The sequence below is a fragment of the Anomaloglossus baeobatrachus genome, chromosome 3 (assembly GCF_048569485.1).
Source record: "Anomaloglossus baeobatrachus isolate aAnoBae1 chromosome 3, aAnoBae1.hap1, whole genome shotgun sequence".
Taxonomy (NCBI): domain Eukaryota; kingdom Metazoa; phylum Chordata; class Amphibia; order Anura; family Aromobatidae; genus Anomaloglossus; species Anomaloglossus baeobatrachus.
This window is the reverse complement of record NC_134355.1, coordinates 88679332-88691703: the sequence shown is the minus strand read 5'-3', so window position 1 is coordinate 88691703 and position 12372 is coordinate 88679332.

Sequence of the window (12372 nt, the reverse complement as noted above, 5' to 3'; positions counted from 1 at the left end):
TTTAAATATGTATATGTACGTGTATGTATCTGTGTATCTGTGTGTGTCTGCGTGTTTATGGGGCCCACTGGGACTCTTCCACCCGGGGCCCACAAAAACCTGGAGCCGGCCCTGTCGGTGAGTATGAAGCGCTTGCGCCTACCCCTTTGGGCCAGATTCTATTCCCCATAAGCTTTATATGGGTAGCAGAATCTGGCCAGATACCGGGGATCAATCCTCTGCCGACCCAGAGTCAGCGGGTGATTGATCTGCCAGCCCTCGAAACACAGGGATCTGCGGAAAAGAAGTGACATGCAATTGTTTTTGCTGCGGGAATCCCGCAGCAAAACATGCAGCTGGCAAAATCCGCATAGTGCGCACAGCATTTTTTTTTCATAGGATTTGCTGGTGAATCACTGCAGAGATGTTATGAACATTTTCTGCAGCGAAACATGGAGCAAATCCGCAGGAAATCCGCGGCAAAACCCGGCAAGTGCGCATAGGGCCTTAGAAATAGAAGCAGGATCTCTGCTCTGTTATCATCTGAGACAGAGCAATCACCTCACATCACATCCACAATGGTGACACATAGAGAGATGTTTCATGTTCCTTACCCCTTATGGATAAATGAATACTATATAATGAATACTATATATAGCATCTAATGTGAGTCTGTGACGCCCTGGGCAAGCCAGGGGTCACAGGTCATCACACCACCACACCCTACACCCCAGTTAGGAACACCCAAGCTACCAAAATCCTTGTTGCCTTCCTCCAGGGGCTGATGTTCACACCAGGGGGTGGGCCAGGCGGTTGGCTCCGACCAACGAGGAGTTCACAGCCCTGGAGGCGGATAGAGTTTGGAGGAGGAAGTGGAAGGAGAGGAGTGTTAGAGTTTAGCTCAGGCAGAGCTTGAGTTCAGTTAAGGAAGTGGAAGTAGAAGGAAGTGAAGTGGTAGTGAAGCTAACGAGAAAAGCTGAAGTGACAGTAGTAAAGCCTGAAGTTGGTCCGGGTGTGTGCCCCGGACAGTGACAGCAAGGTCAGCAGACGGCGGTGATAGTCTGCAGGGGTGACTGCTCGGAGGTTGCTGGAAGGACCGCGGACGGGTAGTGGCCCGGCGGTCTGGAGCAGTATACGAAGGACAGTCAGCACCAGAGCAGGGGCCTTTCGGATCCCGGCAAGGCTAGGAGTCGTCGTGAATTTGCCAAATCCGCCAGTGAAGGGGACGTCTGTCTCCAAACAACCAAGTCCCGATTGAAGGCAACAGTCCGACCGTTACGGAGAGACACCGCCACCACCAGGGCACCAGTTTCTCAGGGCCAGCGCCTGCGGGCAAAGTAGGGCTCCTCCGGCCCATATCCAAGCCGGGGAGCGGGTTACCGGTGGGAACCCATCGCAACCATCATCAACTTAGGTGCAGGACAGAGGGACCGTCACCTACTGGGGAAAGCAAGTGCAGCCGTCCGTGGGAACCGTCTTTCCAGCCGTGTGTTTTACCGAAAACTGTGTCAACGTCTCAGGCTGAGTGAGTACCACAGTGCCGCAAGGCACAGCGCTGCCCCCGCGTCCCTGCGCCCACCAAGCCCTGCATCTCCCACCTCATCACTGGGCCCCGGGATCACCAACCCCTACCCACGGAGGGGCAACACAACAACTGGCTGCTCCATACCATCCTTCCCGGGATCCCCATACAGAGCAGCGGTGGTGTCAACAAATCACCACAACCGTGGGTGGCGTCACGGACAATAACCAATCCCCACACCCAAAAATCCCCTTTCACTCACGGGCGAGGAGCGCCGCTAGAGTCCCCGGGATCCGGCCCACCGCTCGAGCCACCGAGCAGCAGTAGGCCGCAGCAGCCGCGGCAGCCGGACCCGAGCAGCAGTGGGAGAGCGCGGCGTCCCCTCCTCCGCCCGCGACAAGTCTATAGAAGACATGTACGCCATTTATGTATGGTACATGTATGTGTGAGTATGTATATATATATATATATATATATATATATATATATATACACATACATACACACATACTGTATATCTGAAATACACTGGAGAGGCACCAAAACGTTTTAGGATGGAAACAAAACATTGCCACATGGGAACATGTACATGTGACCGCCATTAAAAGGTGTCTGTATGTGTATGTATATATATATATATATATATATATATATATATATATATATATATATATATATATTATATAAAATACAAATTTTTAATACAAAAATTAATAGTTTCAAACAATTAAATAAATATAATATACTAGATATCATTCATTTAAAAGTGTTGAATCAAAAAAAATATATATATCAAATAGTAAACTAACATTTATGAAAAGTGTCAAATGCTTTGGAATTGTTAACCCAATCCAACACCAAACTGTTCTATAGCTAATAAAGCCAATTCAATAAAAAGTGCCAAGTGCTTAGAATTCTTCCCCTTATCCAACAGCAATTTTACTAAAGCAAATCAAAACCAATTAAATGAAAAAGTGCCAAGTGGTTTACAATCTCCCCCCCCCCTGTGCTCTCTCTCCCCTCCCCCCCAAACAGTGTCCCAGATAGCGTGTGGGCAACCCCTGTTCCTTGCCTCATTGAACTTGCGTCTAGCACCAGGATGGTCACTTTGATTCAGCTAGCATATCCCGTAACTGGGCTCAGGAGGCGGGGGAGGGAGACTACGGAATGTGTGGGAGGAAGCTGGGGAAGTGGGGGGCGGTTACTCAACGCACTATACCTACCCACTAACTAAGCAGCAGGGCGGCAACATGCTGTTCACTGGGAAGCATGTCAACAATGTCCTGCCCCTGTTGCCATGACATCACCTGATGCAGCAAAAGCACAGTAGTAGCGGTCACATGACCGCTCTGAGCCGGGGGAGAGGGGCTGACAGCAGGGCAGGTAGGTAATTAGTATCTACTTACCTGCCCCAATGTAGCCCAATAGTGAAATAATAAAAAAAAGCAAATAGGCTGGATAACCCCTTTAAAGATTTAATCCACAAGGGAGATGCAGGTCCAGCACCAATTCCGAACACAATCCTAGCTCCACTTAATAATCTCCAAAAAGGAATAGACAGAGCTGCGGTGATCCAGCATTCAGATACAGAGCGATGCTCCACCGGACAATCAGCACAACAGTCCAAATTCACAAAGGGAGAAAAGAAATGGTGGCACTCACCCTTAGTAGAAATCTTTTTTATATTTCATTAAAAACACATACAGGAGGGAGATGCGGAATAACGCAGGGCACACCAAGATGACGGCGATCGTTTCGCGCACTTAGGCGCCGACGATGTGCCTAGGTGCAAGAAACAGTTGCTGTCATCTTGGTGTGCACTGCATCTTAGGCGGGCTTTGCACACTACGACATCGCAGGTGCGATGTCGGTGGGGTCAAATTGAAAATGACGCACTTTCGGCATCGCATGCGACATCGTAGTGTGTAAAGGCTCAATGATACGATTAACGAGCGCAAAAGCGTCGTAATCGTATCATCGGTGCAGCGTCGGCGTAATCCATAATTACGCTGACGCGACAGTCCGATGTTCCTCGCTCCTGTGGCAGCACACATCGCTGTGTGTGAAGCCGCAGGAGTGAGGAACATCTCCTACCGGCGTCACTGCGGCTTCCGTAGGATATGCGGAAGGAAGGAGGTGGGCGGGATGTTTACATCCCACTCATCTCCGCCCCTCCGCTCCTATTGGCCGCCTGCCGTGTGACGCCGCACGACTTGCCCCCTTAACAAGGAGGTGGGTCGCCGGCCAGAGAGACGGTCGCAGGACAGGTGAGTCCATGTGAAGCTGCCGTAGCGATAATGTTCGCTACGGCAGCTATCACAAGGATATCGCAGCTGAGACGGGGGCGGGGACTATCGCGCTCGGCATCGCAGCATCGGCCTGCGATGTCGCAGCGTGCAAAGTGCCCCTTAGACGTGTCCCACATCCCTCAATTATATGTGTTTTGTATTTTTTTGATGAAATAAAAAGAAGATTTCTACTAAGGGTGAGTGCCACCATTTTTCTCCCTCTGTGGAAATAAAGATTTAACAGACTGAAAAGTCAAAAATTGTTACAAATCTTAGAAAGATTGAGCACTCTTGAATTTGCTAATATATTTTGCCGTGATCACAGAACCATCAAAAGTTTTGTTGCAAATAGTCAATACGGTCTCAAAAAATGTGTTGAGGAAAAAAAAGACTTTGATCCAATGCCAGAGATTTTAGAAGAATCAAAAGTGAAGTAACCAGAAACCCATTATCCCCCAATACTGTCACATTCCAGAACTGTAAACTCCCTGGAGTGCCCATAAGTACAAGGTGTTCGGAGCTCAGACACATGGCCAAGGTGAGGAGGCTGAAACTGACCACCACTGAGCAAGGCACAAAAGGGGAAATGTCAAGACTACAAGAAATGGTTAGCCAAGTAGTGGAGACTTTGATGCATGCACTGGAGCATTGTCCTGCAGAAACATCACAGTTTCCTTGAAAGATGGAGGCTTTTTCCCATACCACTGCTTGAAGAAGGTGTTTTTTAAAAACTACTGATGACCATGAGCGATGTGTCACTTACTGGGCTGTTTTTTCACTGTTTTACATGCAGATTATCATTAGATGACTATTAAATCTGCTGCCATATAGTCCTCCATATTCATCAGCATTGGATAGTCCCACCCCCATGACCAATTGACATCAGTTCACGGTGCATAAGCAGAAAGCTGCCAATCAGTGGTGTCAAAGGGCTTATACAGAGTTCAGCATTCAGATCTGTAGAAAATCCAACCGTGCTTTTATTAAAACTGCAATCAGCCCAATAAGTGAAGTGAAAAAAGACCTAGGCCCATCTAGTTTAACCTTTCTCCACCAATTATATATTTTTTTCACTAAATCATTTATAACCAACAATGTTGTGTGTACTGAGGAAATCATCCAGCTCTTTTTTAAAAGCTGTTATAGTGTCTGCCATTACTACCTCTTGTGGTAGGGCATTCCACAGTCTGACCGCTCTAACTGTAAAGAACCCTTTCCTATTTAGCTGTCGGAATCGCTTTTCTTCCACTCGCAGTGAGTGCCCCCTGGTCCTTAGTATTGTCTTTAGAAGGAATAAGTCATGTCCCAGTCCTTTATATTGACCACACATGTATTTATACATATAAATGAAAGTGATACATTGCTGGAATGAGGGTCACGTCCCCAATATCACGCCACTCTCAGCTGAGGTAGCGCAAATTTGATGATAGATTACCTTGAGTGTATGGGAGTCTTAGCATCTTTTTTAATCCTGTGAGTTGCAGCTTCTCAAAAAGATCGCTCCATATAGTTACATGTGCTTGGATGGAAGATTTTTCAGGTGGTTGCAGATCTTCTGCATGGAGTTTGTATCTTCTCTCCACATTTGCATGCATTTTCCTTCAGATACTCATTTCTTCCCACTCTTCAGAACCATGCAGATCAGTTAATAGGCCTCAATGTATATGTGTGCATCTCATATAAGAAGTAATAAAACTAGAAAAAGAAGCGCTGATAGGGTATTACCAGATAAACAGGAGTAATATATAAAGTATATACACTCACCTAATGTGGTTGTGAACGTCACAACCACTGCCAAGCATAAGATAATGGCGTCTGCCGCAGCCCCACGTGGATGAGTATTCAAAGAGGAGAGGAGAAGGGGTTAACGCCGCGCATCAGCCAAATGATGATGTAGAGTTGTTGATAAATTAATATCTTTTTTATTCCATAGGTCTACACGTTTTGAGGTTGAAACCTCTTCCTCAGGACCAGAATATCTTTGTTGGGCTTTGTTGATATTCTGGTCCTGAGGAAGAGGTTTCAAACTCGAAACGCGTAGACCTATGGAATCTACATCTTCATTTGGCTGATGCGTGGCGTTAACCCCCTTCTCTCATATAAGAAGGTGAGAATAGACCGCATGAAGAAAAAGCACAAGACAAAAAAAATAAAAAAAATCCACGTCCTAGATACATATTCTTTTACAAATATGAGGTTTTTTATTCTTTACCAGGCAGTGCCCAATGTAAATTATTGATATTACCTGCCAGAGACTAATTCTGTCTATATGAATTTTTATATTTCATTCTTTAGCTCTTCCTTGAAACTACCATACATGAAGCACTCTCATATACTACACCCTCCAGCATTGTATTGCGCTCTTATGATGTTGACATTTCCAAACAATGTCACCCAACCCTGTGTAAAAGTAATATGATCAAATAACCAAATACTTCCTTATGATTACTAGGAAACTTAACTCATTCCTGCATTGGAGTCTTCAAAAAAAAAAAATAGGTTTCACACTTTTCAATTTTCCACTTAAAGGGATTGTCCACCATTTGTAGAAACCACTTTTTTTTAAATAGTATAAAGCATACTTGCGGTCTATCTGCTGTGGGGTCTTCGAAGGTTTTTCTGACCTTGTCATTCCACATGAGCAGAGCAGCCAAAAAGTGACCGCTAATGGGCGGCATCGCTGACGCTTCACTTGAAGATCTGGCGCTGATATTGCTGGAGCGGCGCCAGTGCGGAAGGAGAGAATGTGGTTTTGGTTTACACTGGGGAGTACAGCATTTAAGAAGTTGTCAAAGTAGAGAACCCCTTTAAAATCTAGAAAATCAATTTATCTTGGTCCATTTGATTCTTTTTCATCAGCCTATGTAAAGATTTGGCTTTATCCAAAAGATATGTAATCTCATAGATATGATGAGGAGACAATAATTGGCTACAGGTCACTACAAGCGTTTTCAGCAGTTAGCATCAAGTAAACAAAGATATACAGTGCCTACAAGTAGTATTCAACCCCCTGCAGACTTAGCAGACTTAGCAGGTTTACACATTCGGAATTAACTTGGCATTGTGACATTTGGACTGTAGATCAGCCTGGAAGTGTGAAATGCACTGCAGCAAAAAAGAATGTTATTTCTTTTTTTTTTTTTTAAATTGTGAAAAGTTTGAGAGGGTCATTTATTATTCAACCCCTCAAACCACAAGAATTCTGTTTGGTTCCCCTTAAGTATTAAGAAGTATTTCAGGCACAAAGAACAATGAGCTTCACATGTTTGGATTAATTATCCAGCCTTTTCTGACTAATTAAGACCCTCCCCAAACTTGTGAACAGCACTCATACTTGGTCAACATGGGCAAGACAAAGGAGCATTCCAAGGCCATCAGAGACAAGATCGTGGAGGGTCACACAAGGCTGGCAAGGGGTACAAAACCCTTTCCAAGGAGTTGGGCCTACCTGTCTCCACTGTTGGGAGCATCATCCGTAAGTGGAAGGCTTATGGAACTACTGTTAGCCTTCCACGGCCTGGACAGCCTTTTAAAGTTTCCACCCGTGCCGAGGCCAGGCTTGTCCGAAGAGTCAAGGCTAACCCAAGGACAACAAGGAAGGAGCTCCGGGAAGATCTCATGGCAGTGTGGACATTGGTTTCAGTCAATACCATAAGTAACGTACTCCACCGCAATGGTCTCCGTTCCAGACGAGCCCGTAAGGTACCTTTACTTTCAAAGCGTCATGTCAAGGCTCGTCTACAGTTTGCTCAGGATCACTTGGAGGACTCTGAGACAGACTGGTTCAAGGTTCTCTGGTCTGATGAGACCAAGATCGAGATCTTTGGTGCCAACCACACACGTGACGTTTGGAGACTGGATGGCACTGCATACGACCCCAAGAATACCATCCCTACAGTCAAGCATGGTGGTGGCAGCATCATGCTGTGGGGCTGTTTCTCAGCCAAGGGGCATGGCCATCTGGTCCGCATCCATGGGAAGATGGATAGCACAGCCTACCTGGAGATTTTGGCCAAGAACCTCCGCTCCTCCATCAAGGATCTTAAGATGGGTCGTCATTTCATCTTCCAACAAGACAACGACCCAAAGCACACAGCCAAGAAAACCAAGGCCTGGTTCAAGAGGGAAAAAATCAAGGTGTTGCAGTGGCCTAGTCAGTCTCCTGACCTTAACCCAATTGAAAACTTGTGGAAGGAGCTCAAGATTAAAGTCCACATGAGACACCCAAAAAACCTAGATAACTTGGAGAAGATCTGCATGGAGGAGTGGGCCAAGATAACTCCAGAGACCTGTGCCGGCCTGATCAGGTCTTATAAAAGACGATTATTAGCTGTAATTGCAAACAAGGGTTATTCCACAAAATATTAAACCTAGGGGTTGAATAATAATTGACCCACACTTTTATGTTGAACATTTATTAAAATTTAACTGAGCAACATAACTTATTGGTTTGTAAGATTTTTGCATCTGTTAATAAATCCTGCTCTTGTTTGAAGTTTGCAGGCTCTAGCTTATTTGCATGTTATCAAACCTGCTAAATCTGCAGGGGGTTGAATACTACTTGTAGGCACTGTATCTGGTAAATACAATTATTGGGCTATTCTGATGATTAGTGATAATTTATAGATGGGTCAGAGATACACAGCTGAGACAGTGGAGATCTGTAAACATGAGGTCACCGATCACAAAATGGGAGGCTTCTTAAGCTTCATTTAAACAAAGCAGTTAGCACATAATGTCATTGGAGTGCTGTCTTGATTGCTGCAATAATAGTCTCACTGTGGATAATGAAACAATCTTACCAGCTTCCACCAGCATCTTCACAAAGTCTTTAGTTTTTATTCTTGAATTGATATGCACATGTCTGACCAAAGCACACTCATCTCTGGTACATATAATCAGTCTCCTTCCTGAGCTGCATGATTGTTGGACATTCCCATCTTGTTTGTACTGGTGTATAAATTGTTTGAACAGTTGAACATGGCACCTTCAGGTATCTTGGAAAGGATAAACCAGACTTTTGCAAGTCCACAATTCTCTTCCTGAGATCTTGGCTGATTTCTTTTGACTTTCCCATGATGCTACACAAAGAAGCAGTGTGTTTCAAGTGTGCAGTAAAATATATCCACAGATATCTAATTAACTCAGATGTTGCCAATAAACCTATCAGAAGCTTCCAAAGACATGACATCATCATAAAGGCATAGTACTCTTAGGGGTACTTCTCACATAGCAAGATCGCTAGCGAGATTGCCGCTGAGTCACAGTTTTTGTGACGCACCAGTGACCTCATTAACGATCTCGCTGTGTGTGACACTGAGCAGCGATCTGGCCCCTGCTGTGAGATCGCTGCTCGTTACACACAGTGCTGGTTAATTTTTTGGACGTTGCTCTCCAGCTATGAAACACACATCGCTGCGTGTGACAGCGAGAAACCAACGATCTGGATGTGCAGGGAGCCGAAGTCTGGCAGCCTGCTGTAAACTGTAACCATGAACCAAGCCGCTCTCACGCGGTCAGTGCCAGCTCCCTGCACAAGTAGCCGGAGTACACATTGGGTAAATAAGCAAAGCGGTTTGCTTATTAACCCGATGTGTACTCTGGCTAGGAGTGCAGGGAGCCAGCGCTAAGCGGTGTGCGCTGGTAACCAAGGTAAATATCGGGTAACCAAGCGCTTGGTTACCTGATATTTACCTTAGTTACCAAACGCAGCATCGCTTCCACGCGTCGCTGCTGGCTGGGGGCTGGTCACTAGTGAGATCTGCCTGATTGACAGCTCACCAGCGACCATGTAGCGACGCACCAGCGATCCTGACCAGGTCAGATCTCTGGTGGGATTGCTGGGGCGTCGCTAAAGTGTGACGGTAACCTAAGTGTAAATTTTGACTTTGCAGAAAGTAATAAGAATGCTTTAAACATGCTCTCATTATTCTATCATTTGGCAAATAAAAATAAATTTTGATTACTAATTGACCTAAACTGGGATAGGTTTATCCTGATTTTATGTCAGATAGTGAGAAAAACATCCAGATGTGTCTTTATAGAGTGTATGTAAACTTCTTTTCTCAACTGTAGCTAGTATAGGCTCTCAGGATAACTGATAAAAACTCCTCATCCATGAATGAGCAGCCTAAATAGAATATGGCTGCACACTACCAGTATTGTCCTGGTATATGGCCACTACTGACATACTCCTCTGTATGGTATTCATTATTAGTAATGAATATGTACTCTATTCTAAAGACTTCCTCACCCCACCTAGTAAAAGGCAAACATTTTGTTGCCGATATATTAATTTATTTTTTTTAAAAAGTATATAAAAAGTAATAAAAAACCGACCAGAATTGAAGAAGGGAACCTGTCAGGTTCACTATGCGCCCAGAACCACGAGCAGTTCTGGGTGCATATTGCTAATCCCTGCCTAACAGTCCCTGTATCTAGTAGCATAGATAAATACTTTTTCTAAAGATCTCTTTATGAAGATCTTTTATCGTATGCTAATGAGTGAGGGGACCCCTGGGCGTTAGTTCCCCTGGTTAGTCGGCTCTATTGGCATGTTAGTATGTCTCGGTATGTGTGCTATCATGCTAATCAATACGCAGTGTCACCTCTCTACCATCACGTCAGACACTGGATTACAGCTCAGTGCGCATGACAGCGGCCTTCCGGTCACGTACACTACTTCAGTTTGAAGCCCGGACGCATATACCCGGCTTCATAGTGCGCATGACCGGAACGCCGGGGTTATGTGCATTGAGCCGAAATGCAGTGTTGGGCGGCGATGGCAGCCGGAGAAGTGAGTGAGATCATCCTCTGACTCTGCGTATTCATTAGCATGATAGCACACCCACAGGGGCGTACTAACATGCATAAGGGGGTGGAGTAGCCAGGGGAACTAATGCCCAGGGGACTAGTCCCTGCCCTCATTAGCATACGATAAAAGATCTTTAGAAGAAGGGAATTTTGTTTACTTACCGTAAATTCCTTTTCTTCTAGCTCCAATTGGGAGACCCAGACAATTGGGGTGTATAGCTTCTGCCTCCGGAGGCCACACAAAGTATTACACTTAAAAGTGTAAACCCCTCCCCTTCTGCCTATACACCCCCCCGTGCATCACGGGCTCCTCAGTTTTGGTGCAAAAGCAGGAAGGAGGAAACTTATAAATTGGTCTAAAGTAAATTCAATCCGAAGGATGTTCGGAGAACTGAAAACCATTCAACATGAACAACATGTGTACACAAAAGAACAACAGCCCGAAGGGAACAGGGGCGGGTGCTGGGTCTCCCAATTGGAGCTAGAAGAAAAGGAATTTACGGTAAGTAAACAAAATTCCCTTCTTCTTTGTCGCTCCATTGGGAGACCCAGACAATTGGGACGTCCAAAAGCAGTCCCTGGGTGGGTAAAATAATACCTCGGTAATAGAGCCGTAAAACGGCCCCTTCCTACAGGTGGGCAACCGCCGCCTGAAGGACTCGCCTACTTAGGCTGGCATCTGCCGAAGCATAGGTATGCACCTGATAGTGTTTCGTGAAAGTGTGCAGACTCGACCAGGTAGCCGCCTGACACACCTGCTGAGCCGTAGCCTGGTGCCGCAAAGCCCAGGACGCACCCACGGCTCTGGTAGAATGGGCCTTCAGCCCTGAGGGAACCGGAAGCCCAGAAGAACGGTAGGCTTCAAGAATTGGTTCCTTGATCCACCGAGCCAAGGTTGACTTGGAAGCCTGCGACCCTTTACGCTGGCCAGCGACAAGGACAAAGAGCGCATCCGAGCGGCGCAGGGGCGCCGTACGAGAAATGTATAGTCTGAGTGCTCTCACCAGATCTAACAAGTGCAAATCCTTTTCACATTGGTGAACTGGATGAGGTCAAAAAGAAGGTAAGGAGATATCCTGATTGAGATGAAAAGGGGATACCACCTTAGGGAGAAATTCCGGAACCGGACGCAGAACCACCTTGTCCTGGTGAAACACCAGGAAGGGGGCTTTGCATGACAGCGCTGCTAGCTCAGACACTCTCCGAAGTGATGTGACTGCCACTAGAAAGACCACTTTCTGCGAAAGGCGTGAAAGAGAAATATCCCTCATTGGCTCGAAAGGCGGTTTCTGAAGAGCCGTTAGCACCCTGTTCAGATCCCAGGGTTCTAGCGGACGCTTGTAAGGAGGGACTATGTGGCAAACCCCCTGCAGGAACGTGCGTACCTGTGGAAGCCTGGCTAGGCGCTTTTGAAAAAACACAGAGCGCCGAGACTTGTCCCTTAAGGGAGCCGAGAGACAAACCCTTTTCCATTCCGGATTGAAGGAAGGACAGAAAAGTGGGCAAGGCAAATGGCCAGGGAGTAAAACCCTGATCAGAGCACCAGGATAAGAAGATCCTCCACGTCCTGTGGTAGATCTTGGCGGACGTTGGTTTCCTGGCCTGTCTTATAGTGGCAATGACCTCTTGAGATAACCCTGAAGACGCTAGGATCCAGGACTCAATGGCCACACAGTCAGGTTGAGGGCCGCAGAATTCAGATGGAAAAATGGCCCTTGAGACAGCAAGTCTGGTCGGTCTGGTAGTGCCCACGGTTGGCCCACCGTGAGA